General features: G+C 41.1%; 1 pseudogene; it reads right to left on the minus strand.

Moving 5' to 3' along the window:
* Positions 1 to 23,260: 23,260 nt before the first annotated feature.
* On the minus strand, positions 23,261 to 25,444 carry LOC131679991 (uncharacterized; annotated as a pseudogene).
* Between the last annotated feature and the right edge of the window lie 259 nt (positions 25,445 to 25,703).

Genomic DNA, 25,703 nt, shown 5'->3' on the forward strand with positions numbered 1-25,703 from the left:
ATAAGGTCACATTTGCTTTCATTAATTTTCCTTTGCATTGAAGTCAATAGAAGGGAGTGTGAAGTGTCTCGGCTATGTTGGCGATTATACTGTTGTCAATAGCACAAAAGCCGTGTATTCCCTTTCCAGTGATCCCTATAATCTGCGAATTGTTTCATTCGGAATTCTTGATCCGAGGATATAAATTTATTAGTCCTATAAAACCCATACCACGAAAAAGAAATGGCTCAAACTATCAGAATAAGTATTTGAATTCTCGGAAAAACAAGTGGCCATTAAATGTGAAACATTATCTTTCTTGAAATTACATGTCTTAATTTTTTACAAATAGACGTATTTTTACTCACATTTATGATGAATAAGGTGTATTTGAATTTTCAGTACAAATCAGTGTCAGAGAGAGACAGAGAGAAGGAGAGAGAAAAAAAGAAAAAGGAGAGAGAGAACGGTTGGTGGTGACGTTTGAGGAATGATGGTTAAAGCCATACAGGATAATATATAAAAATAATGGTGACAATATTTTTTTTATTATCCTATATTTTGATTCCTTACATCCCTATTATAAACAACTGCAACAGGTCGCTTTTGCACCATGACCATTACAACCTAAATCTTGCAAAAGAAGTCAAATTTTCTAATGTTAGAAGTTTGGGATTTAAAAATAGTGTTGCTCTTGGAGATGCCACGAGTTTAAAATGAATTATATGAGAAATCTTTTATCTCACTACCAGGTGGATTGCTTGGTGACCTGTGTGGTTTTCGGAACTGAATTTCTTGAATCAGGTAGATATGTTTTCATAGCCAGATATTCAAAATCGGTTTAGTTTATCCCCTAAAATAACAATAAAGTAATACTCAGTATGTAACGGCCTCATTTTAGTTAGTGGAAATTGGAAGCGAGAAATAAAAATACAAAATGTTTAATATCTGCGCCGCTCGTGAACGGTTTTTGACACTGTATAGCTTATTAGAGAGGTATTTTTTACAAGCTTCATTATTTGCACGTTGCGTGACTACACTGCATTGTTCGAAGGATATTTGCTTAAAACATACAACAAACAGAATCACCCATATCTCAGAAAGTAAACAACATATCGAAAAACAAAAATAATAGCGTCAAACTTTCACGTTAGGCCTTTCATTTCAAACTAGCTACATTAAGATCGGTTCACATATTGCTGAGATAATTACATGACAGTAGTGTCCCAATTTGTCGAACTGAGCCTCTCATGGATCACTTCTTATGAATCTGACTTTGAATTTAGTGTGGTTTCCAGATATACTGGCCTCATCTTGCGCACTTTTACGTCAAATAATTTATAGGAATGTTTATGAAAATATCATGAATATCATGAGACCCCGTGTAGCTCATAAATCTTATTACAAATTAATTACCTAAAAACTTCATTTTGTTGAAAATTTAGTGATTTTTACTAGGAAACAATTTCTGCTATCTGATTTGATTGGCTACTATTGTTGACGTGTATAATCACTAGATTGGCAATAATTTTAACTTTTTTGGACCCTGTTACATCAAACGGTAATTGGCTTCAAACATCATTTGTCAAATATGAGATTTTTCCGAAAACTCTAGTTCACTCACAAGAGTTTTCAAGTTTGTATGTGAAAATATATGAAAAATTGGCAATACAAACAATAAATTCAGTTAAAATACCAGTATTATCTTCGGCATCCCAAAATCTGCAGATATATATAGCTTTAGGTGCAAGGCAACATCGCCGAAGACTGCCAATTGATCCGATTTTGCAGTGAAGAGATATGCTCATTTGAAGTTATGTGTTGCCTCTCTTTCTTGCACATGCTTAGAATAGGAAATTCCAAAAATATGGTTGGTCTTCAAAGTTAAATAACTTTGTTGGAGAACCTCCAATTAATATGCATTCTTCAACAAAGCTATTCGTTATAAAATAAGCTACGCGACCATAAGTTTTGAGGTATGCAGAGTTACTGTGGATTTTTTTATTGGATTTTAAGTTTTTATTTCCGAGTTTTCATATATATTCCTATAAAAACTTGAATCCTGGGTGAACCAGAGCTATCGGATAAAGCTCATATGTTGCATATGATTTATGAATCCAATAATCAATTGAATTAGCAGTGTTCCGAAAAAAAATTCAAAATTGTTTGCCGGTTTAATAAACTTTAACGACCACCGTTTTCAAATCGAAAAAATAATTATGGGGTTTCAAAACTGAGAGCTGAAATGAATTCAGGAACCCAACTTAAATTTCAGCCATACAATTCAATTTTGATAATTTTATCACAACTTTGTTTGCAGTGGTGCCACTGTGTGGCGGCTCAAGCTGAGCAACATTTAAGTCTTATTTGTTTTTTTAACATTATAATTCATGCAGTTTTATTTCAAAAATTTATTTTTGTATTCCCCTCGGCATGATACTGTTCCTTGATGTGGTCCGGGGGCTTTTCCACCAAAGCAGTATTACAGTGATTATATCACATAAACTTGGGATACGATTATTTTCTTTTTAGTTAAGCTACATTGTGATCAATTTTAGTACTTAACTTGGCGACCTTTATTATCCACTGCCATGGTCAAATAATATACAATGTGGGTTTTGGGCCCAATTCTCTCTACAGGCACCTCATTCCAAACGTACAAACGTGGCCTACGCGATAACACAAACCTGGTCACAAATACGAACGCCCGCGATCTCGCCAATATTCTAACACCCCGATTGATTAGGTGAACGTTGGAACCTAAGAACCTAAGCTCGCGCAATCATGAATCGGTCACGTCCGGAAGTCTGTGTCCACGCGAAGTTACATACTAGCACACGCGACAAAAACGTCCACATACAAACGCTCCAGTCCTTCTCGATCATCCACGCACGACTACACCCACGATCTCGTAAAAAGTATAACACCCTGGTGACTAAGTGAATGGTTTAGCACTTATAAATTAACAATCCCGGTCTCGAGAGTGAACCTCCAAATGCCCGTGTTCGCGCGAAACTACATAAAAATCGAATGCAAAGTCACATACATATACGCGACAAAAAAAATATCAAAATGCTTGAGCCCTTCCCGACCATCCACGCAACCTATACTCGCGCTCTTCCAGACATTATACCATCCCGGTGATAATATGAACGTCGCGGCACTTGTAATCACTCAAACGCAGTCTCAAGCGTGAACCTACAGTCCCCCGCACTCGCGCATTCATGAATCGTTCGCGTCCGGAAGTCTCTATCCCCGATTCCAGAAGTCTAGGTCCATGCCTTAATTAAATCAATTAGCTCTACAGTTCCAGTAGGACAACTCTCGAAAAAAATCGGCATATTATTAATACTCAATAACAATACTAACTCTTCTCTTTATTTTATTTTTTTATTTATTTTCGGTCTCATGCGTTATTTTCTTGTGATGACCTATTTGAGCTCATACATCCAAGAAGAGCAACATTGCTGCCAACAATGATTCTTCTCTGCCATCGGACGTCGCCAGGTTTTAGAACAATGGATATGTATTCTCATACTCGATGGTATCAGATAAGTAGGAACGATCAACAAACTGCAAATAGTATATTACACATTTCTTGTTTTAAAGTATAAGATATTCGTATTAAAATATTATTTACAGGCTCCACACATATCTCAACACACACAAATACACAAATGCTTGACATGTGACTGGGCCAAGTGCATTCACTCGTAGGATCTGTCATTGATGATCGCCTCGATTCTACGAAATGCACGGTTATTGACCTAAAAAAAGAAACATTCGGCATGTTATTTTTCCTTTTATTACTGTATCTTGAGTTGGATTCATACTGATATTCACTAGCACAGTCAATTGCATATTCTCCCATATACATTCACATCCGAAACGTGCAAACGCCCCTAACTTTCGCGATAACACAAACCTGGTCAAAAACGCGAACTTACATTACAATTTCAATCATCCACACACACCTACGCTCGCAATTTCGCCAACACCCCTTTACTCAAGTGAACTTTTCAGCACCTATAACTTTACAACCGCGGTCTCAAGCATTAACCCACCACTCGCGCGATCATAGACCGGCTACGTTCGGAATTCTCTACTCTCGATCAGCCTAGACTCATGCCTTCAGTTGGACCGATTCACTAGACAACACGTTTCTCTACCATACACTGAAAATTAATTATTAGATTCACGGTCCGCGCGCGATCGTTCGAGAATACACGTGAATGTGCGAATGGCAACACGGATCTAAAATCGGATTTATGCACGCAAAGTTGGAGACACGCTGACATTCATATGCTCGAGCCTTTAGCGATCACACTATTACACAATTAGTAAACGCCCACGCTAACCCAGACAGATATGCACTCCTGGACTCGAACGCTAAAAACCACACCTTCCACGCATACACCACCCAGGACTGAACATTAGATTCATACATACAAAGCAACAAGTAATAATTACAGGTATTCGTCTGGCAACCGGGGGAAGTACATCTCAAACGCAGAACTTATCATTTCAATGATGGCCTTGGATCTGCGTTGCCTGTGTTCAAGGCACCATAGCTTTGTCCGTCAGGTCAAGGATGTATGAAACCCGTTAGCCACCACCCTCGGCCCTAGCTGCCCATAAAGGGATAAAAAAAAATTATTTTTGTATTTATTCTATCAAAACCTCAAAAAGCTAAGTTTAACAGATTGATATTTCATATTTTTCCTAAATTTCTCATGTATTGAGCGATGTATATTCAAAATTCTATGATCATTGGAAAAGAACACAATTGAATTTTCAAAGTAATGCGGATTTTATGCGGATTTTCAAAGTTATGCGATTCTTTTTATGCTAATCATCTGGATGATTCGTGCTGTAAGAAAGCCGAAAAGTGTCTTTACTGTGCAGAGAGTCTGCATGATATCTCGGCATGTCCCACGTGCAAACTACGCGGGGATAAACTGAAACGTTCTCTTGAGGGACGATCCAAACGTTCTTTCGCAGAAATGCTAAAGAAAGCTACGCCACCACTCTCAACAAACATCTATACCCACTTGCCTCTTGACGAGGGCAAAAAATCGATTTCTTCAAAATTTTAATAAATAGTTTGAATTGCGATGCATTTGCATTATGTGAAACTTGGTTAACTTAGATCTCAACTTCCACGACTTCAATATTATTCGCCTGGATCGAGACACCTGTGGAGGAGTGCTTTTGGGGATCAAAAAGTGCTATTCCTTCTACAGAATTAACCTTCCCTCGATACCAGGTATTGAAGTTGTCGCTTGAAAAATCGTTTTTGGGAACTCTCATATCGATTGCTCATTCGATGCGATATCTTGAACCCGGAGGTGATTGAAAATTTCGAAAAGCTTGTTGAGCTCAATTCATGTCCCTGTACTTTGACTACATGGCGCAGAATATTAATCCTTTTTTTACAATCCCAACCGTGTGCATTTCATAAATACATCTGAATCTACTTTTTTCTTCGACACATCATGAAATACGAGATTTGTGGAATTCCGGACCACATACGCCCGCAAGTGGTTCCTGTGGGGGTTGAGAACCCGTGGATTCCATTGATTTACCCCCCGTACCGAAATATGTATCTAGCAACACACTCACTGTAGTGCTATCAACCAACGACGAGCACACGAACGGTTCGGCGGTCATCGTGTCAGGCTTCTATAGCATCGTTGCTGTGGTCGATTCATTCGTCAGGCATCGGTTGAACAGGTAAGTCCAACATGCAGCTTTAGCGCGATTCTCCTATGCTTCAACGTAGACTTTCACAATGGCGTCCGTAACAGGTTTATTTCTGTAATTGCAAAAGAAATAAAAAAATGCTTTCTGCTATAATTACTGGCAAAGGAGAATCGCCCAAGAAAATCTGTATGTTTGGACAGCGAGTGAAAAAAGTGTTGTTTTGACAAAGTGATTTTCGCCAGCTATCGTTTTAGTTTTCGCTATTCGTCCTTGAAAATTTGGAAGTGAAAGATTGTTAAAATCTAGAAATGCACATTTATTAAAATGGAAGTGTGTAACAAAAATTATCTTGTGACGTTGTGAAACTGACCCAGAGGAATAATCCAAGGTGAGTCAATTTTTCTTCTACTTTCTTGAAGCAAGCCATAATCTATGATGAATTTGAGTGGATACAAAGAAACTTATATTTCTGCACAGAAAACGAATTCGGCGCTGCTCGGTGTGTATGTATTGGTATAGAGTAATCCACATGTGGTATAGGTTAAATTCCCTACAAGTTTTTCGGTATTATCATTGAGGAGTCATCATTTTTTTTTTAATAATAATAGCAATGTTAATTTATTTTTACTGGGTTATACGGTATGACCATTGATAAATTGATTGATTCGACAAGACTATTTATTGAGCAAAATGTTTCGGTACGAACATTACTTAAAAAAATGTTTCGGTGCGAACATTATTTAACCAAATGGTTCAGTACGACCATTGTCAGATGAAATAATTCACATTGGGCAAAATCTTTCGGTACGAACATTTACGAGCGAAGTGTTTCACTACCACTATTAAAACGAATGATTCTATGATTGTGCGATATGGTTCGGCACGGCTACTGAAAGATGAGATAGTACAGTAGGGTCATTGTTGAAAGAAATGTGTTGTTTTCGAAAAATATTCAATGTGACCATAATTGAGTGAAGTAGTTCGATATATGCGTATAAAGATCAATTTTCAATTTTTTTTTGTTTTAAAATGCGGATTGCATGATACTACCGAAATGGCTCATACATATTAAAAAAGGCGTTTGGTCGGGCTGTGCTTGGTCCGAAAGTATTGAATTATATTTATAAAACTTCTTCGCGTTGAAAACGCTGTTTGTGACTAAAAGCATGCGTCTTGGTCTAATATTGGTTCTTTTTCATGCCATTTTCAGCTTTAAACATGCCAGGGGGAAAATACGTACGGGCTATCGTTGACGTCGACGACGGCTATCGTAGGGAAGAGGACAAGTTAATCGAATCAAATGATAGTGGAGAAGAGTTAGTTGAATCTCTTCTAGAGAATTCAGAAGCAACACTGAAGCAAAATGCTGCGCAATCAGAGAGTTGTCTGTTATATCTTGTCATGGGTGATCAGCTACAAGGCTTAATCACCGCTGCCAAACGCTGTCCCAGTTTCGATGATCCACAATGCTACCCAACTCTAACATTAAATATTAGCACATATCTGCGATCCTTGGTTGACACTTCAGCTGAACATGAAGAGTTCACTCGTCTCAAACAGGAGTATAACGAGTCTATTGTAACATTCTACGCAAGAGTTGTAGAAAAGACCGATATCTGCGGATACGGCAATGACGAAAACTGATTTATTCGCTTCCAAATACTACAGGGTATGAGCAACCGTGATGTCGCCAATGCAGCAAGAACGTACAACCACGATACCCAATCCGTCATTCAAGCAACCACTCGAGCCGAAGCTTTCAATATCAACGCTGGTCCTTCTAAAGCGGAAGCTGTAATGGAAGTTGCTTACAAGCCAAGTAATCAACAATCCGGACCGTAGAGATTTCCATCTGATAGATGGACCACGCAAAAACGAGGACACGTAAATTACCAGCCGATCAAGCGTGGGAACCTACAAGATAGATTCGTCGGAAAACACAATCGGTGCCTTCGATGCGATCGCCCAAAGCACAACGGAAAGCACTGCCCAGCTCTGTTTAAAAACTGCAACACATGTAACAAACGAGGTCATTTTTCGGTCACATGTCGCAAGAAACGGGTGAACAATCTTGGTTTTTCGAAAGATGTTGATGCACCCGTCGAAGATGAACTGGTATGATTTTTTTATTGTTTTGTTATATTATTATTTTTTGAATAAAAGCAATGAACTCCATAATGTGAAACTAATCTAAAGACTTGTTATCTCAAAAAAGGGTGCTCCTTGTTTTTGTTTTGTTCAACCTCATCTCATTCACAGTTGGTCAACTCGCTATCAATTTCTGATGTTCTAGTGAACTGTTGCGTGGGTTCTTCAGAACCAATATCATTCCTCATAGATTCAGGTGCAAATGCAAATGTGATCGGGGGTGACGATTGGGCACTTTTAAAGAAACAAATTAGAAATGACTCGGTACATCTAGAGTTTACAGATTGTATGATTCATCCTGACCTCAGAGCATATGCTGCTGATCATCCGATATCAGTTACAAAGATTTTTCGGGCAAAAGTAGAGGCCAATTATTCGAGCTAAATTTTTGGTGATTCCGAAGGGACGCAGATCATTACTGGGTCGCGAAACTGCCAGTGATTTGAAATTGTTGCTAGTCGGACAAGCAGTCAACTGTTCTGAGAAAAATGCAGATGTTGACATTTTTCCAACAATCCCTGGCATCATTATTAACTTCAGTATCGACAGATCTGTCCCACCAGTGCGCAATGCATGCTTCAAAGTCCCAGCTGCGTTTAGGGAGGCAGCTAAAGTGAGGCTCGAGGAAATGGAAGCTAGGGGTATTATAGAAAAAGTAACGACAGCTCCATTGTGAATTAGCGACATGTCGGACGTTCCAAAAGCAAGGACGACTTCAGGCTGGTGGTAAATATGCGGGCACCGAATAAGGCCATCAATAGGGAATATTTTCGACTACCACTGAACGAAGTGAAAACTAAACTACATGGAGCCAGGTACTTCACTAAACTGGATCTAATAAGCGCATCGCATATTATCACTTGGAACTGAGTCAAGGATCAAGAGAACTAACCACCTTTCTTGCGGAAAGCGGGATGTATCTTTTCACCAGGTTTACGTTCGGGGTCAATTGTGCCCCCGAAATTTTTCAACGAGAAATGACCAGCATATTGGCAGGCATCGACAATGTTATCATTTACATTGATGATATACTGATATTTGCAAAAACTCTGGAAAACTTACGGAAGACAGTTGCTCTTGTACTCAGAGCACTTAAAGCAAACAATCTTACACTAAACACAGCGAAGTGTGAGTTTGATCGAGAGCGTATCAAGTTTCTGGGTCATGAGCTAGATAAAGATGGTTTCCACGTCGACGACGCTAAAGTTGCCACCATTCGATACTTCCGGGAACCATCGACTACATCTGAACTTCGGAGTATTCTTGGGTTGGCCGCGTACGTGAGTCCTTATATTAAAAACTTTGCCGATTTGACAAGCCCATTGTGGCATCTAACCACATCCAACACATGGCAATGGGGTACTGAGCAAACCAAAGTATTTGAGGAAACTAAAAACAAGATAGCCAATTCTACGATTGCATTAGGATAGACTATAAGACCATACTTTATACCGACGGTTCTCCAGTTGTTCTAGGGCCAGTCTTAACTCAAGAAGGGAAGGATGAAACTAGAAGAATCATTAGCTTTGCTTCTATAGCTCTGACTGAAACGGAAAAAAGTATGCGCAGTACTAAAGAGAAGCGCTTGGCGCTGTATGGGCAGTGGAGTATTTTTCGTTCTTCCTACTGAGAAGACATTTCACCCTACGAACGGATGCCAGAGGTGTCAGTTTTATTCTCAACAGATCTCGGAAGGATTCCAAGCAAGCACTGACCAGAGCAGACGGGTGGGCGAGAGAATATTGCTGATCCGTCGTCACGTATTTACGGAGGAAGAGATGAGCCGTTTAACGAAGATATAAGCCCGTGGGAAATTGCTAGCCTCACAGCAAAATTTTTAATAGAAAAAGAAAATCGTGAGGCGACATTACAGGATGAAATGCTTTCGAAAGTGTCTAACGCCCTGGAATTCGGGGAATGGCCAATAAAACTAAACAAATTTTTCACGATGAAGGACGAGCTTCACGTTCAGAACGGAATCATTTTAAAGAAGGTCGTGCTGTAATTCCTGCATCACTTCAGAAAAAAAGCATTGAGTGTAGCTCACGAAGGACATCCGTTAGCTGCAAAACTGAAGACTATTCTGCGAAAAAGTGTATGGGTGTCAGGTATGGCAGGAGATGCCGAGAAGTGGATTAAGGCCTGCCAATCATGCGCAGTAAATGGACGTCTAGAAATGCCCACTCCAATGATGCGCACCGTTATCCCAAAGACTGCTTGGAAAACTATTGCGCTTGACTTCAATGGGCCGTATGCCAAGTTCGGTGGCATTTACATCTTAGTGTTAGTTGATTATCGTTCTCGATATATCATAGCCCGTCCAGTAAAATCTACCAGCTTCGAAAAAACCAAAAGAGTGCTCGACGATATCTTTGAAAGAGATTGAAATTCCCGGAAAGTATAAAAAGCGATAACGGGCCTCTATTCAATAATGCTGATTACAGCCAATTCTTCCATGAAACAGGCATTAACGCAATATTTTCAACACCGCACTTCCCACAACAAAACGACATAGTTGAGTTTTATATGAAGATAATTAATAAATCAATAGCTATAGCGGCCTCTGCCGGATCGAATTATAATGACGAATTACAAGCGGCTATTCAAGCGCATAATGCAGCATGCCATGCTGTGACGAAAGTTCCGCCTGAAGAAATAATGTGTGGAAGAAAGATTAAACGGAGACTGCCACTATTCAACCGAGAATTGCCGCATTACGACAAAAAAGTAGTCAATGAAAGAGATCAAGAAATGAAACTTAAATCTAAAGAACGAGAGGATACTCGCCGGGGGCGCGAAAATGCCAGCTGAATCCAGGAGATACGGTAATAGTAGAACGACAGTCACGTGCAAAAGGGGATTCACGGTTTGGTATGCAACGTTATACGGTCACGGAACAAAGAAATGGGAATCTGGTACTCGGGGATGGCGAGGGACATACTATTAAACGTCATGTCTCTCAAACTAAAAAAGTTATCGAATGGCGTAATCAATCAGATACTAGCGATACTCTACAGCAGGCTCACAAAAATGAGAATCCAGTTCAACGGGCGGCAAGGAACAGGAAAGCTCCAAGCCATCTACAGAACTTCATTTGTGCGAGAGACGACAATAAAAATTGAAAAGGGAGAGTGAAAGATTTTAATCTTGAGTGAATATATAAATAATTCAAATTCAACAAAACTAAAAAATAATAAAAGCAGAGTTAATTAATATTTTTGTAAGTTAAATCATGAACTACATTTTATTTTCTATTTTTCATCCTGAGAAAAGAGGAGAAATGTGGGGGTTGAGAACCCCCACATTTCTCTTCTATTCCATTGCTTTACCCCCCGTACCGAAATATGTATCCAGCAACACACTCACTGCAGTGCTACCAACCAACGACGAGCACACGAACGGTTCGGCGGTCATCGTTGCTGTGGTCGATTCATTCGTCAGGCATCGGTTGAACAGGTAAGTCCAACATGCAGCTTTAGGGCGATTCTCTTATGCTTCAATGTAGACTTTCACAGTTCCAAACATTTTTTATAATAAATTCAGAGAAGTCGACTGCTCTAAGATGATTTACACTAACGGTTCAAACCTCGAAGGGTCCACTGGCTTCGGTATTTTCAATCTTTGCAAATTCAATCACGCCCTCTACTTATTCCTACTTTTAAGATAGTCGTAAAAAATGTCCCCCTTAGTTAAACATTATTTGCTCCAATAATCGCACTGCTAAAAATGTCAAACCATATTGCCATAAAAACTAAATGACCCCCCTAATTTTACGAAAATTATATTACCCGTACCCCTTTGTGTAGATGTGTAAGATAGCTAAAAAATCTCCTTAGTTTCATTTTAAAAAATCAGTATGTAATCCCCTAGTTTCAAGTAAAAAAAAATAAAGGGTTGTGTACAGGACACGACCACGGTGACATTAAAAATGTAGCTTTTCTCAAGAGCGTGCAAATGAATTTTATCTATCACACATATCGACTCACGTTCTTGCTCACTCGCCTGTTTTCATATGTTACAATTTGCTATATACCCTCCCCATTAAAACATAATTTATTGGAGGTTTTAACGGTAATCTATTAATTAATCAAGTATCTCACTAGGTGATTGGCATTATTTGGCTGATCCATCTAGTAAAAATAGGCTGGTCTGTCCAGAAAATATATTCAAAAGAAAAGTTCCATATTGAGAAACTGTGATGAGGAAGCCCACGTCCGCCAACGGAAATATACAGATTCTCCATGAAATATGAAATTTCATTTTCCATTTAAATTTTCAATAATGTACTAATGAACTTAAGCAAACAATCTTAAGGTTAAGTATTTCTTGATCGATTAGTGGTGGAAAAAATGAAATTATTTGATAAATTACATTGTTATGCAACGTTCGCACTACCAGTTACAACGGGTTTTTATGCTATCTTGGTGACATTTTTCTTGTTGCTAATTATTAAAACGTGTTATAACTCTGTAGTGTAAACATTGTATTATTAAACCAATTCTGCCTTTTTTCTATTATATAGGTGTTTTATGTGGTAATAGGACTGACATAATTATATCTTCAGTACAGCGGTTTGTTTCATAATTTAAAGCAGATTTATTTTAAAATTTAAATTAGTATACTCAACCGTTCTATTTGTTGTATACTTTAAAACGCAATTAGAACTGTGTTTTAAATACATAGGGTAGGACAGATACTCTGACTGGATAAACTGGGAAAACAATTTTAAGACCAGTAACGCTTAAGACATCGCTTGAATTTGAATCGAAAAAGAACACCCGCTTGAACTGCTGCTGGGACGGTAAGTTCTGTTTTAAAATTTTCCGTTGTGTGCAGTACGAAACAAAAGTGTTTGAAATTAGAAAACAAAAAGTTCTGCTGGGAATGTGATTGTTTCCGATGCAATTACACTCAGGTTTTTTCACGCAGGGGATACGGGCCGTGTAAATGAAAACCGCGTAAATTAAAAAAAACTCGTAAATGAAAACCGCGTAAATTTTATAATCCGCGTAAAAAAAACCTGAGTGTACTCTCCTATATAAAATACTACGCTGCTGAACAGTGCAATAACTACAGAAGCACGTTGTCAGATGCCTTACTGAAAAAAACATAACCGAAATATGAAACATATGAAAACCAATAGGTTCTTTACCCTACGCAGCTACAAAGCGCCGTAAACATGGATTAACAAATTACAACGCACACGCATGCATAAAAATAAATCTAGAGAAAATTTTCAATAGGACGTAACATTGAGAGCCTCTCTTTGTTTACTTTCTCTTTCGTTTATTACGACGTCATTACAACAATTTGTATTAATTTTCCAGTACATATCGAAAGCCGACGGTTTTTACTACAATATTGTGCAAAGAGTAGAGTAGTAAATGTTGAAATGGCCGAGTAATGAACAGAAGAGAAAGACTCCAAAGAGAATCTCTCATTGTTACTTACGTCCTATTGAAAATTTTCTCTAGAAATATATTTTTTTCAAACGCAACACTCTTAAGCAGCACACACCGTATTGAATTAAATCCAAACCACCCCACCCACCCACTTTGCAAATCATTCTGTGACACCGTGCTGGTACCCGAAAAATTCGCACACGGCCACCGCTGCCGAAAATGCATAGCGTCTACCGCTTATTGTAGTGCCCAGACGCTGCAGCCATGATCTTACCCGTTCGACATAAGAACAAAAACTGATTCAAACGGGTACGCGTCACCTCTATTTATAAACTAACCGTATATGGTTTAGTCACTTAGGTGCGAGTGTGTGCAAATGCCAACGTTACCGAAAATCGATAGCGCTTATTGCATCGCCCGGAGACAATGTTGCTCGTATGGGATAACAGCAACAACTGATTTAAACGGACATGCGTTGCTTCTATTTATGACTTTTCGTGTGTGATTGAGGCACTAACCTACCCTCTAATGACGGCTGTGTCTGAGAAATCTGCCTCACGAATGGTAATTTTCCCGTTTTTCGTGAACTTTTTAATTTTACCAATTTTTAAAAGTCTACTTTTATTGGGGAGATATTAAATTATTACCAATATTTAAGTTAGGTGTTTCTGAATCGGTTGGTGTATGAATGATTAAAATCCATCTAGTAATATCGGAGTTATAAGCGTGCAAACCTTACGTAGTTTCGTTACATGGGAGATAGTTTAGATTTTAGAATGACACCTAGCCCCAGATAGTGGAGTAAGACATTTTTAATATCAAAAAGTAAAACAAAACAAAATTGGCACCTTTAAGCTAACGCAAACGTGCCATATCAAATAAACGAATTGATTAAAAAAACTTCTAAAGCTTCAATAATGTCATATGTATTCGATAACAAACTTGTCTTGGCATAGGCCTGCTAAGCCAAGACAAGTTTCGGCTTCACTGTGTCTCATCGGTAGAAACAGGACTTCTGCTCGGACTGGACATCACGTTTGATCAGTCGTTCGATTGAAACACAAAGTGTGTTTTAGTTTTTAGGGATTTGCGTCAAGCCGCCGCTAATCTATTCCGACAAAAAGTTAGTGTCGGTTTCTGATGAGGCGAAGCCGAAACGCAAACATGTAACAAGTAAGGATTTGTGCCCTTGAAGTGCAAAAACTGGTTTTACCAAAAAAAAATTCCCCCTGGTGAGAAATTTGGTGTTCACCCAATTTTCCTCCTTCGGGTGAAATATATAGCATAGTGCTTTCGCATAGGCCTGCTAAGCCAAGACAAGTTTAGGCTTCACTGTGTCTCATGGGCATAAACAGAACTTCTGCTCGGACGGGACATCACGTTTGATCAGTCGTTCGACTGAAACACAAAGTGTGTTTTAGTTTTTAGGGATTTGCGTCAAGCCGGCGCAAATCTATTCCGACAAAAAGTTAGTGTCGGTTTCTGACGAGGCGAATCATGCATTAAAATTAATAAATAAATCTAATCAATCGTGAATGTTATTAGCATCACTTAAGTTATCACTTCTTATTCGAAAAAGTTGTTGATCATGCACAATTACCTTAGAATAAGATGGTAAATTCCACATAGAGAAATCCTTTTTATTTGACACCCAAAATGCCGACACTGGTCAGGTTACGGCTGAGATATTGATCGATTAGAAAATGTGGTAAAGTTTCATGGTTTGAAAGCATTTACTAAAAATGCTAAATCTCAGCCCCGACCGAATTTTCCCAATATTTATTCACGAAAACTTTTGTAATGAGTGGTACTTTCCACACATGCCTTTGGTTTGATAAAACAAAAACTATTGATATTTGTTTTATGTGGATTTTTTCAAAATTGACTATAACAATTGTTCACGTCACAATGCGTATGTTTCATTCAGTGTATTCTCTATTAAATTGATTTTTTCAACCCCAATTCACACACAAATTGTTAACAGTGTAAGAACGGAAATAAAACAGTTATAGTATAGAAGCTCAAGTTTACGTTTTTGTTTCGCTTGCGCTGAGCCCTGCGTTAAATACAGTCCACTTGACTCCTTTGGAGCTACATTTTTTGGTCCATACGAGCCGAATGTGTCACTGAGGTGGACAAATCGGATTGATCGCGTTTCGCAGCGTGGAAGTTGCGAAATCGGAAAGAAAAATAGTGTTTTTCGAACGAAAAACAGATGCCACCGACCCGGCGTATTCGGCACGGATTATCGAAGAGTGCGAACGTGAAAAAACAAAATGGCGCCGACCACGCATACTCCGAAAGGCAGCAAGAAGAACTCGAAAAATACAACAGAAAACAAAAATGTCGAAAACGAAAATGAAGATTCGACGCGAATTCTCACTGTGAGCGAGCAACTGTTACAGAAAAATGAGAAGGAAGTGGCGCGACAAAAGAAAACGGAATTCTACGTGTTGACAAAAAAGAAGGAAACAGTTGCGAGAAAATTGGCCCGAATCAAACTCGCGCTGCAGAATCCTGAAGCGGCAGATAAGCATTATTTACAGCTCTTGCTCAAAATGGTGGAGTGTGCGTACGGTGAATATAATGACTTACAGAATCGCATATACGATCTAAACATTAGTGAAGAGGTGCAGTGTGCGGAAGAGATGCGATTTATCGAGTTTGAAGAGCTGTACAGTGAGCTTTACGTACAGCTAACGAAGAAAATCGAAGCAACAGTAAAGTTTGAAACGGCAAGTGCAATAGTCTAACCCATTCAAAATCAGCCGTATGTTCCTCCGCTAAAGGCTCCGTTGCCAACCTTCGACGGCAATTTCGAAAATTGGTACGCGTTTAAAAACATGTTTGAAAACGTAATGGCACGTCATGACACAGAATCTCCAGCGATCAAGCTGTACCATTTACGCAACTCGCTGATTGGAACAACAGTCGGTGTGATAGACCAGGACATCATAAACAACAACGACTATGATGCTGCCTGGGAGACACTCCGTGAGCGGTTCGAAGACAAGCAAGTCATTGTTGATAAACACTTCGACGCGATGTTTAACATACCAGTTATGACAAAGGAAAGTGCCGTCGGTCTGCGAAAGCTTATCGACACAGTTTCGAAAAACGTTGATGCTCTTAAGAACCTGGAATTACCTATCGAAGGATTAGGCGAAATGATGCTATGGAACATACTAGTGAAGAAGTTTGACCTTAAGACCAGTAAGGCGTCGGGGTTGAGCCAGAAGGACAACGAGTTGACAGATTACAAATCGACAATGGAATTCCTCAAAGAAAGGTGTAAAGTGTATGAGAAGATAAGTCGTAATAGCAAAGCGACAGCGGAAGTAATGAAGCGACCCTCTGGAAAAACGGATTCAAACGTGCATAGTCTTGTTACTACACGTGAGAAATGTTCACACTGCAAAGGAGATCATGAAATCTGGAAGTATGAAATATTTAAGAAAGTGAATCTAAGCGAAAGATACAATTCATTGCGCAAGAGTGGTTCTTGTTTAAATTGTCTGGAAAGGGGCCATATTACGGGAAAGTGCAAATCAGAGCGGTCGTGCAAACTATGTGGCAAACGCCACCATACATCATTGCATCCCGCAGATTCAAATAAAGAGGAGCCAACATTGCAACAAGTAAATGGTAACATACCGGAAAACACCCAACTGGCTGATCCCGGATTCAACGTACCCGTTCAGGTAGACCTTTTGATTGGATCGGGCATTTTCTTTAAACTTATCAAGCACGGGCAAATAAATTTGGCAGATAATTTGCCCGCGGTTCAAGAAACGTCACTTGGTTGGATTGTAAGTTGCTTGATTCCAACAAGTCAGTTGAACGTTGGTGGTACACTCTGCACGATGGTAACTGAGGATGACATCGGTAAGTTACTTGAACGTTTTTGGTATTTTGATTCATACGATGAAGCACCAGCACCAGAGTATTCGTCTCATGATGCATGCGTTGCTCATTTCCTTGAGACACATCGACGTGACGGAGTGGCAGATTTTTCATTCGGTTGCCCTTTAACAAAGCGAAGGAACAATTGGGCGATTCGGAAATCATGGCCAGAAAAAGATTTTTGGCTGTCGAACGAAGACTGGATAAGGATCCCGATCTAAAATAACAATACGTTGCCTTTATGAACGAGTATGAAGAGTTGGGACATATGGTTGAGGTTACTTCTTCGCTGAACAAGGATCCGACTGAAACGTTTTATTTGCCGCATCATTGTGTGCTGAAGCCAACTAGCACAACCACAAAACTTCGTGTAGTGTTTGATGGTTCGGCAGCATCGTCAACCGGAGTATTCATCAACAAAACTCAAATGATTGGTCCAACAGTGCAGAACGATTTAGTGTCCATTCATTTAAAGTTCCGAACGTTCCAGTACGCGATAAGCGCAGATATTCCGAAAATGTACAGACAGGTTGGGATGGATGGAGATTTTCTGAGAGTTTTCTGGAGAAGCAACCGTGATGAACCCTTGAAGGTCTTTGCGTTAAGAACTGTGACATACGCCTCGCTTGTTGCAAACTTGCGGAACGAGACCAGACGAGGCAAAAACTGACGAGTGCAACAGCAGACCGGCCAGTTAATATCACTCGATGCAGGAGCATCAGTGGCCAACAAGGTAGCGAAATCTAAGCTCAATTAGGCAAAATAACACATGCGAGGTACAGTAGAGATTTCTGCTTAACAATAAACTGTCTGTAATAACATGAGCTTACATCTAATTAATACATACAATCTTCTTTCACTAGATCTTCAGCGCCTTGTACTGCATTGTGTCGGTGGGGCCCCGTTTTCCTGCAACTTCTGCTCTGCATTCTCCGCCTTCGAAGCGTCGCACCCGTTATATCATGCGACCGATTGACTTCTCTCCTTGTAGTACAGCTGCATTAACGTTCGCTGTCTCGCCGCGTCCGCGACCCGAATGCACCGCAGTCTGTCACGTGATACTCGGCGGTACCGTGTTTCGCACTCGTGTGTATTATTTGTTGCACGACTCCCACGCACTCGTTGTAGTTTGTGGCGCGACCACGCACACGTTAGTGATCTCGCCGGCCTCTCGCTCGATGGGTATGGTGGATCATATGGCTCGAGGAAAAGGGTGGAGTGGTTGTGGTCTGCTCTGCTTCGCATTAACTGCCCTGGATCGGTATCGCCGCTCAGCAGCAATCGTCGCACGATCGTTATCATACGGGTGAGAGTTGACTGTTTAGCCTGAAAATAACAGCCCTCTGACGAGGTTTTGTCTCGTTGTTTGAGATTTGTCAGCCAGTCATACACAAACTATTGTACCTGTTGAAGGGCTTTTCTTTCTTGTGCTAACGACTCGTGGTATCGCATGCAATTTGATGATGTTGAGTGATCCTGCACAGCCTCTCTTGGCTCTTTCCGTGTGCTTCTAGATAATGCGAAACGATTAAAACTCATTCAGATTTGATGGTTATGTCGGATTACCTATGACCTTGAGATATCAGGCTGCAATGGAATTCTTTCCGACTAAACCGTACGTGGTTTTCAATCAATTCTACGGCCCAGATATCATCCGAACATGCAAGAAAGCTGTAACCAACACGTTAGAATAGGCATGAAGTTGGTAGTATTGAGTGTTACCTTTTAGGGATGATTCACGTGATCACAATGGATTTCAGGGTGATCGATTTCCACGTGTTCGTTTGCCGAAATAACGTGTATGCCTTGAATCGTCAAATGGACCAAATTAACATTAGTTGTATAATGATTTACTGCGGTTTACCTTTCGTTTAATAGCTGTACTGCTCAGAGTAGAAATTTGCGATCCGATGGGCTTAGTTCCTCACGTACCGAAACCATTAACAGCATGCACTGTTCACCACACACCACTTTTGTTCAGACTGTTTTAATTGTATCTATCCATGCGGCTTTGAGGCCAAAGATCCTCGTTGCGGTACGAGAGCGGGATCGATATATGTTTGATCATTTCGTGTGAAAGATGGATCGTGCATCTCTTTTAGAACTGGCTGCGTTCTGGTTCTAATTGTGCACTCTGAGAAATATTTTCGTATTTCGTCGACCGAATCTCGAAATGTAACACAACATCACACAAGCCGCAACGAAATTTTTGCGGAGGCTCGCATCCGCAAAAATTTCATATGAATGTTGATGTAAGATCTTGAAGAGGCTGATTGATTCTTACATTACACAATCTCGAACAAATTTTCTCCAAACTGGACATCGATGATTGCTGCTTCCTTCGTTCACGATGCGCCAATACAGAACTTATTAGCTAACGGTAACTGTACTTCTTTCTACACCTGTTGGTGCCAGATCGTCCAAGAAATTTATTGTATCACGCTGGTTGAGCTCAGCGGAAGAGTTCTATTTTTCCTTACTGTCTATCTAATCCTAGGGCCAATCGCATCTTCAACACCTGTGTTACTATTTTATGTTGGGCGCCAGAAATTACGCCGAGAAAATGCAATTTAAATGTTCGAACTAGCAATTACTGATACTATACTGTACGGTTTGAAATTGTTTGAAATTGTTTTGAGAGCATTTTGCACTTGCGTTTTGTCGTATATGCGCAACCCTACGTGAGTGAGTGATCTTTTTCTGGGATGTGGTGAGTTATGCTACCCTCTATCACCTTGCCAAAGATCTCACGATCGGCTAGCGCGGGTACGCTTTTTCTGGTGGGGAATGCTGAAACTGTTTCGGCTGACTGGTATGTTGAAATTCCACGCTTTATGCCTCTGGATTCACTATCGCTTTCTCTCCCGATGCATGTCCCTTTTTACGAGTTTCCTTTATCCCAGGTGTTTCAGCAGCAACTTTTAGGCTCGAAAGATGTGTTGATCGAAGCTGTGAACGGTAAGCATTCCGTAGTGACTGCTGCCGATAGGGTTTCAATAATCATAGTGCGGGCCACTAATCGGTCAACAGCACCAGGTTTTGTGGCGTAATCGCTCTTGGTCGACAGTTAAACTGCGTACATAGCTTGACTTTGTTGTAAGGTCAATCTGGTTTGATGTCCTTCAAATGGTAAACGCCGGTCTTTGAGGTCTTGATGTGTTCCAACAAGTAGTTATTGCAGCCCTGGACTTGTCGTACGATGCACGGAATGAATTTTGCTCCAAGTTTTTTCGTGCGATGTTCAGCTGCTTGCGATAACTCAAAAGAACGTCTCCATACGATATCTCCTACCTTGAAACCTCTACTCCGCGCTCTGAGATCGTACCGCTTCTTACTACTTTCATGGGCTGCCTTAATCCTATCAATGACGAACTGCTGGATCTTCTGAACACTTTCTATTCGCGTCTTCTGTGCTTCAGTAGGATCATGCGTTGAATTCAACTTAGCCAGCGGGTACTGATCAGTGAAAATTATGTGATCCCGACCGAAGTTGCAGTAGTAAGGGCTACAGCCTAGGGTTTCGTGTTTCGCCGTGTTTATCGCGCAAACTACTTGTTGAATGTGCAAATCCCAGTCCCTTTGATCCTCGTCTAGAAGGGATCTTACACATGTTATTAGTGTACGATTCGTTCTCTCTGCAGCGTTACACATCGGAGTGTAGATCGCTTCAGTAACGCCTGGAAAACTTGGGAAAGGAACTGGGATCCGGAGTCGGAAACTATAATCCTAGGAGTTGAGAATCGAAGAAACACGTATTGCTCCAAGAAAGCAGACATTTGCTGAGCGTTCGCTGTACGAAAAGGTTCTGTGATGACAAACTTGGTCACCCAATCGACGATGACCAGGAGAACGGTGTTTCCCTTTTTTGAACGTATGAGTGGGTCAACCCAGTCTATTGAGATTAGTTCCCATGGTAGTTGTGCTGGTTTTAGGTTTCCTAAGGTTGGAGTCAGCGTCGTATTGGATGCCTTGCTAGCTTTACACACGTCACAAGCTTGCACGTACTTCCGGATATCCACCGCCATCAGCGGCCAATAGTAATCTCGCTGTATCCGATTTAGCGTACGTTCGCCACCTAGGTGAGCTGCTGTTAGGATGTCATGGCTGCGGTGCATTATTTCCCGTCGTAGATAGGAAGGAACCACCTTCTTCCATTGGTGATATCTGCCGCCAGTTGCATCCTTCGTCATACAGTTTTTGTACAGGTGTTCTCCGACGATTCTGAAGTCTGGAAAGTTGTCGGGGTTTGCCTGAACATCCTGTATGAGCTTATTAAACCACGAATCTGCTGAAGCTGGAAACGAAGTGTTGATCGTGTTGACTATTTCCACTCTACTCAGGCAATCTGGAACAACGTTTGAAGTTCCTTTCCGATATTTGATATCGAACGAATACGCATTCAAACGAAGAATCCATCTAGCTAGAAGAGGCGTAGGGTTCTTCATCGTCTTCAGGTAGGTCAAGCTAGAGTGATCACAGTAGACGGTGAAGTGCGTCCCTTCGAGATATCCTCGAAATTTCTCTATAGACCGAATTACTGCGAGGCACTCTCGCTGTGTCACCGAGTATTTTCGTTCAGAGGAAGAAAGTTTCTGCGAGAAGTAGCAAATTACCTTTTCGTCGCCTTCGATGTCCTGTGTGAGAATTCCTCCTATTGCTACGTCACTCGCATCGCAAGCAATTGCGAACGGTTGTGTGTAATTTGGAGTCACCAGAACAGTCGCCGATGTGAGATGCGATTTGAGAGTCTGGAAGGCTTTTTCGCATTCTTCCGTCCATCAAAATTTCGTTTTAGTCTTCGTGAGTTCTGTCCGTGGAGCAGCGGTTCGCGAGAAATCTTTAATGAATCTTCGATACCAGCCACACATCCCAATGAATCGTTGAGTCTCTTTCTTATAGTTTGGAGCAGGGAATTTGCTGATGGCGTCTACTTTTTCTTCGTCAACGTGCCACCCTTTTTCGTCTAACACATAGCCCAAATACTTCAGACTTTCCCTGCAGAATACTGACTTTTCTGCATTGATTGTGAGTCCTGCTTTCTCTAGTCTTCGTGCAATTTCTTGCAAGAGGTCCAAATGTTCTTGCAACGTTTCAGTAGCCACCACCAAGTCATCCAGGTAGACAAATACCTTTGGCTTAAGATCAATAAACAGGTGATTCATGACGCGTGAAAGTGATTGACTGGCTGTTGACAGGCCAAACGGAACCACGGTGAATTGATAGTGTCCCCGCTGAGGGATAGTAAAGGCGGTTTTCTGTTTGGATCCCTCATCCAGAGGAATTTGCCAGAATGCGGACTCTAAATCGATAGAAGACAGAAATTGTGACCCACTGAGATTGTTTGTAATAGATGCTATCTGGGGAATCGGGTACGCCTCCTGCACTATGACTGAGTTTAATTTTCTGGCGTCTAAGCACAATCTCATCGATCCGTCCTTCTTTTTGACTGCTACTGTGGCGTTGTTCCAAGGATAGCAAATAGCATTCTCGATTACTCCCAGTTCCAACATTCGGTCGACTTCTTTGTTTAAATCATCCAATACAAATTTTGACATCGGGTAGTATTTTTGTTTGAACGGAGGAGCGATTCCTGTGTCTATTTTGTGCGAGTATAGGTTTGTTCTTCCTAGGCTGCCTTTGTTGCGTGACGTTGGGAATTCCTGAATAACTTTTTGCAAACGTTGCTTGTCGTGTGCCAGTAAGGATCGAACGATCGATGATTCGTGATCTAGGTTGGTCGTAATTTCACAAATGGTTGCTTTGACGCCGAAGTTGGACCAGAAGTCCATCCCCAAGATAAAAATAGAAGGCATCGATTCGATGAACAGCACCGGTAAGGTGATGTTTCTGTTATTGTAGAAGATCGGCACGTGCGCGAAGAATGAAACTGGGTGCGCCGAGTTGTCAGCTGTTTTTACTTCCCCGTTAACTGGAAATTTGGTAAATTCTAATTCATCCACTATTTTGGAGAGTGAACCACCAATTAGACTGCAGGTCGCACCGCTATCCAGGAGTCCTCGAAGTTTGCGACCTAGGATATTGATATCTGCATATGGGCGATTGTCATGGTTGTCTGGATCGATAACGATAGATTCTGCTTTGCAGAATGCGGGAATTTCGAGGATTGAAGGGACTTTGGTTGTAGCGGGAGAGCTTTCGCCCTTTATTGAGAGTTCTCCCAGCTGCGGTTTCCCGAATGCTGTGAGATGTTGACTGACTCTAACTGCCTCCATCTTAAAATGCATGCCTCGCAGTTTCGTGTGGTGCATCCCTTTTTCCCACAGCTGTAGCAGAATAGAAATCGTTTGTGGTTGGGACAGTTTGGATAAGTGTGACCTGGATTTTCGCACTGCCAACAAATGATAGTTGGTGCCGAATTCCTTGTACGATGCTCGCTATTGGTAGGTTGCTGTGGCTCTGTAGTTGTCCTTTCCTTCCAATTCTGTTGCAGGCGAACTGCGTTTACTTCTTCTGCGGCAGTTGCAGTTATTTCATTCTTAATGGCCACGCCCTGCTGGAATGCTTAGCGTTCTTGGATTTCTAGAGGACTCCAGTCTTCTTCCCCGTCTGGGGTGAGTTCCACCGTGTTGACCTGCGCTGTGTTGAACGGCTGCCTGTTGAATAGTTGCCGGTTGGGATTTTCCATCCTGCTCGTCCCTGGACGCTGAAAAGCCGAGGTTTCAGGTTTGTTCCAAGGAATGCGGAGAGTAGTCGAAGCTCTATCCCGAATCGAATAGGACCGAGACACTTCAAACTCTTTGCAAACAGCGACTAGGTCCTTGACAGTTATCGCTCGTGATGCTGCGGCTATCGGAGTATAGTCCGAGTTCCGGTGGGATTTCATGATGAAAAGTTTTTCCGACTCTGATATTACTGGTTCAACTATTTCAAATGCAGCTACTAGATCTCTGTAGAACGCCGTAAACGATTCGTTTGATCCTTGGAACCGTAAGTACAGATCTTGTTTGATGATCTCGGAATAGTTCGGAGGTAAGAACTCCTGCTTTATTTCCGATTTGAACGCTTCCCAACTGGTAAGGTGGATGTAGGAGCGTGTGTACCACTGAAGAGCTCGCCCTTTGAGTAAATGCTTAACTGAACGGAGCAACGTTTGCTCATCAATTTCTTCCGTATCGGCGTAGGTGTTTACTTGGTTGAGGAATTCACCTAACTGGATTATGTTCGGCTGACCACTGTATTCGAAAGGCCATTTATGGACCGGCTGAGAGAATCTGTTTGGAGTTGCTTGTAGATTTGATATTCTAGGTGTATTGGGTCTGCCTTGCGATCCCAAAAACCATATGAAATCCTCTCGCAAGTGAGGAGGAATATTGTCCAATTCACGTTGCTGTTGTGGCCTTCCTGACTAATTTGTGGATAAGGATCCCAATGTCCCGGAATGGAGTTGTTCGGAAATCCTTGCCGCAACACACCTTGATTTTGTTGCTCTCGTAGCTGCGCTTCAATTTGCTGTCGCTGTACCTGCTCCTGGTGTAATTGTTGTTCCAATTGCTGTCGTTGCTGTTGCATCTGATCAAGTGATTGTTGGAGCTGCTGTCCTTGTTGTTGCTGTTGAAGTCGGAGCTGCTGCTCTTGATGTAGTTGTTGCTGATGCTGACGTATCATCTCTTGTTGATGCTGTAATTGCTGCTGCTGTTGTTGTATTTTCTGTCGATGTAATTGCTTTTCTTGTTCACACTGATCGTCCGAAACAGGTTGATCTGACGGTTTAGGCAACTGTTGTAACTGTTCCTGAAGTTCCTGCTCTAATTGTTGTTGCTGCTGAGAAGCTTCTTTTATGCTAGATTGAAGCTGGGCGATCTTGAGCCGTTGAAGAGTCTCTGGATCTCCAGGTAATTCTTCTGGATCGGGATCGTTTTCTTGTTGCTCTAAATTTGAAACTGCCAAGTCTCCTATGAATGCTTCAATTCTTTCCAGAGATTTATCTTTGCGAGCGTTTTGTTGGCATTAGCTGTGATTAGTGAATCCGATATGATGGACAGTCTGAATTTATAGTGTAATAGCCGTGATCTGTTGATCCTTATTTGACCTTCGTCTTTCTTCCGAAAAGCTGATTCCAAGGCCTGACTGATTGGTGGTAGTTTTGCTTGGCACTGGTATATGCTGTCGACATCCGAAAGCACGTGTGAAGACGATGTGGGCGTGGTTGCACCTCCATTCTTCTCCTTGCTGATTACTTGATGTACACGTGCGATTTTCCAGTTACGTTCCTTTCCTCTTAATCCTTGCACTGTTCTCACCGCCAGCTCAAAATCCAATTCATCTGAGGTGAGATGTTCCAAATCCATCGCGAATTTTATTGTAATCGTTTCACCGAACGTTCACTTAATGCTCCCTGATCACTCACTTGATAGCTCGCTATTAACCGTACACGGAAGTGGGTTTTTTATTTGGGCGCCAATGTTGCAAACTTGCGGAACGAGACCAGACGAGGCAAAAACTGACGAGTGCAACAGCAGACCGGCCAGTTAATATCACTCGATGCAGGAGCATCAGTGGCCAACAAGGTAGCAAAATCTAAGCTCAATTAAGCAAAATAACACATGC

The sequence above is a fragment of the Topomyia yanbarensis genome, chromosome 2, assembly GCF_030247195.1.
Source record: "Topomyia yanbarensis strain Yona2022 chromosome 2, ASM3024719v1, whole genome shotgun sequence".
In the NCBI taxonomy this organism is placed as follows: domain Eukaryota; kingdom Metazoa; phylum Arthropoda; class Insecta; order Diptera; family Culicidae; genus Topomyia; species Topomyia yanbarensis.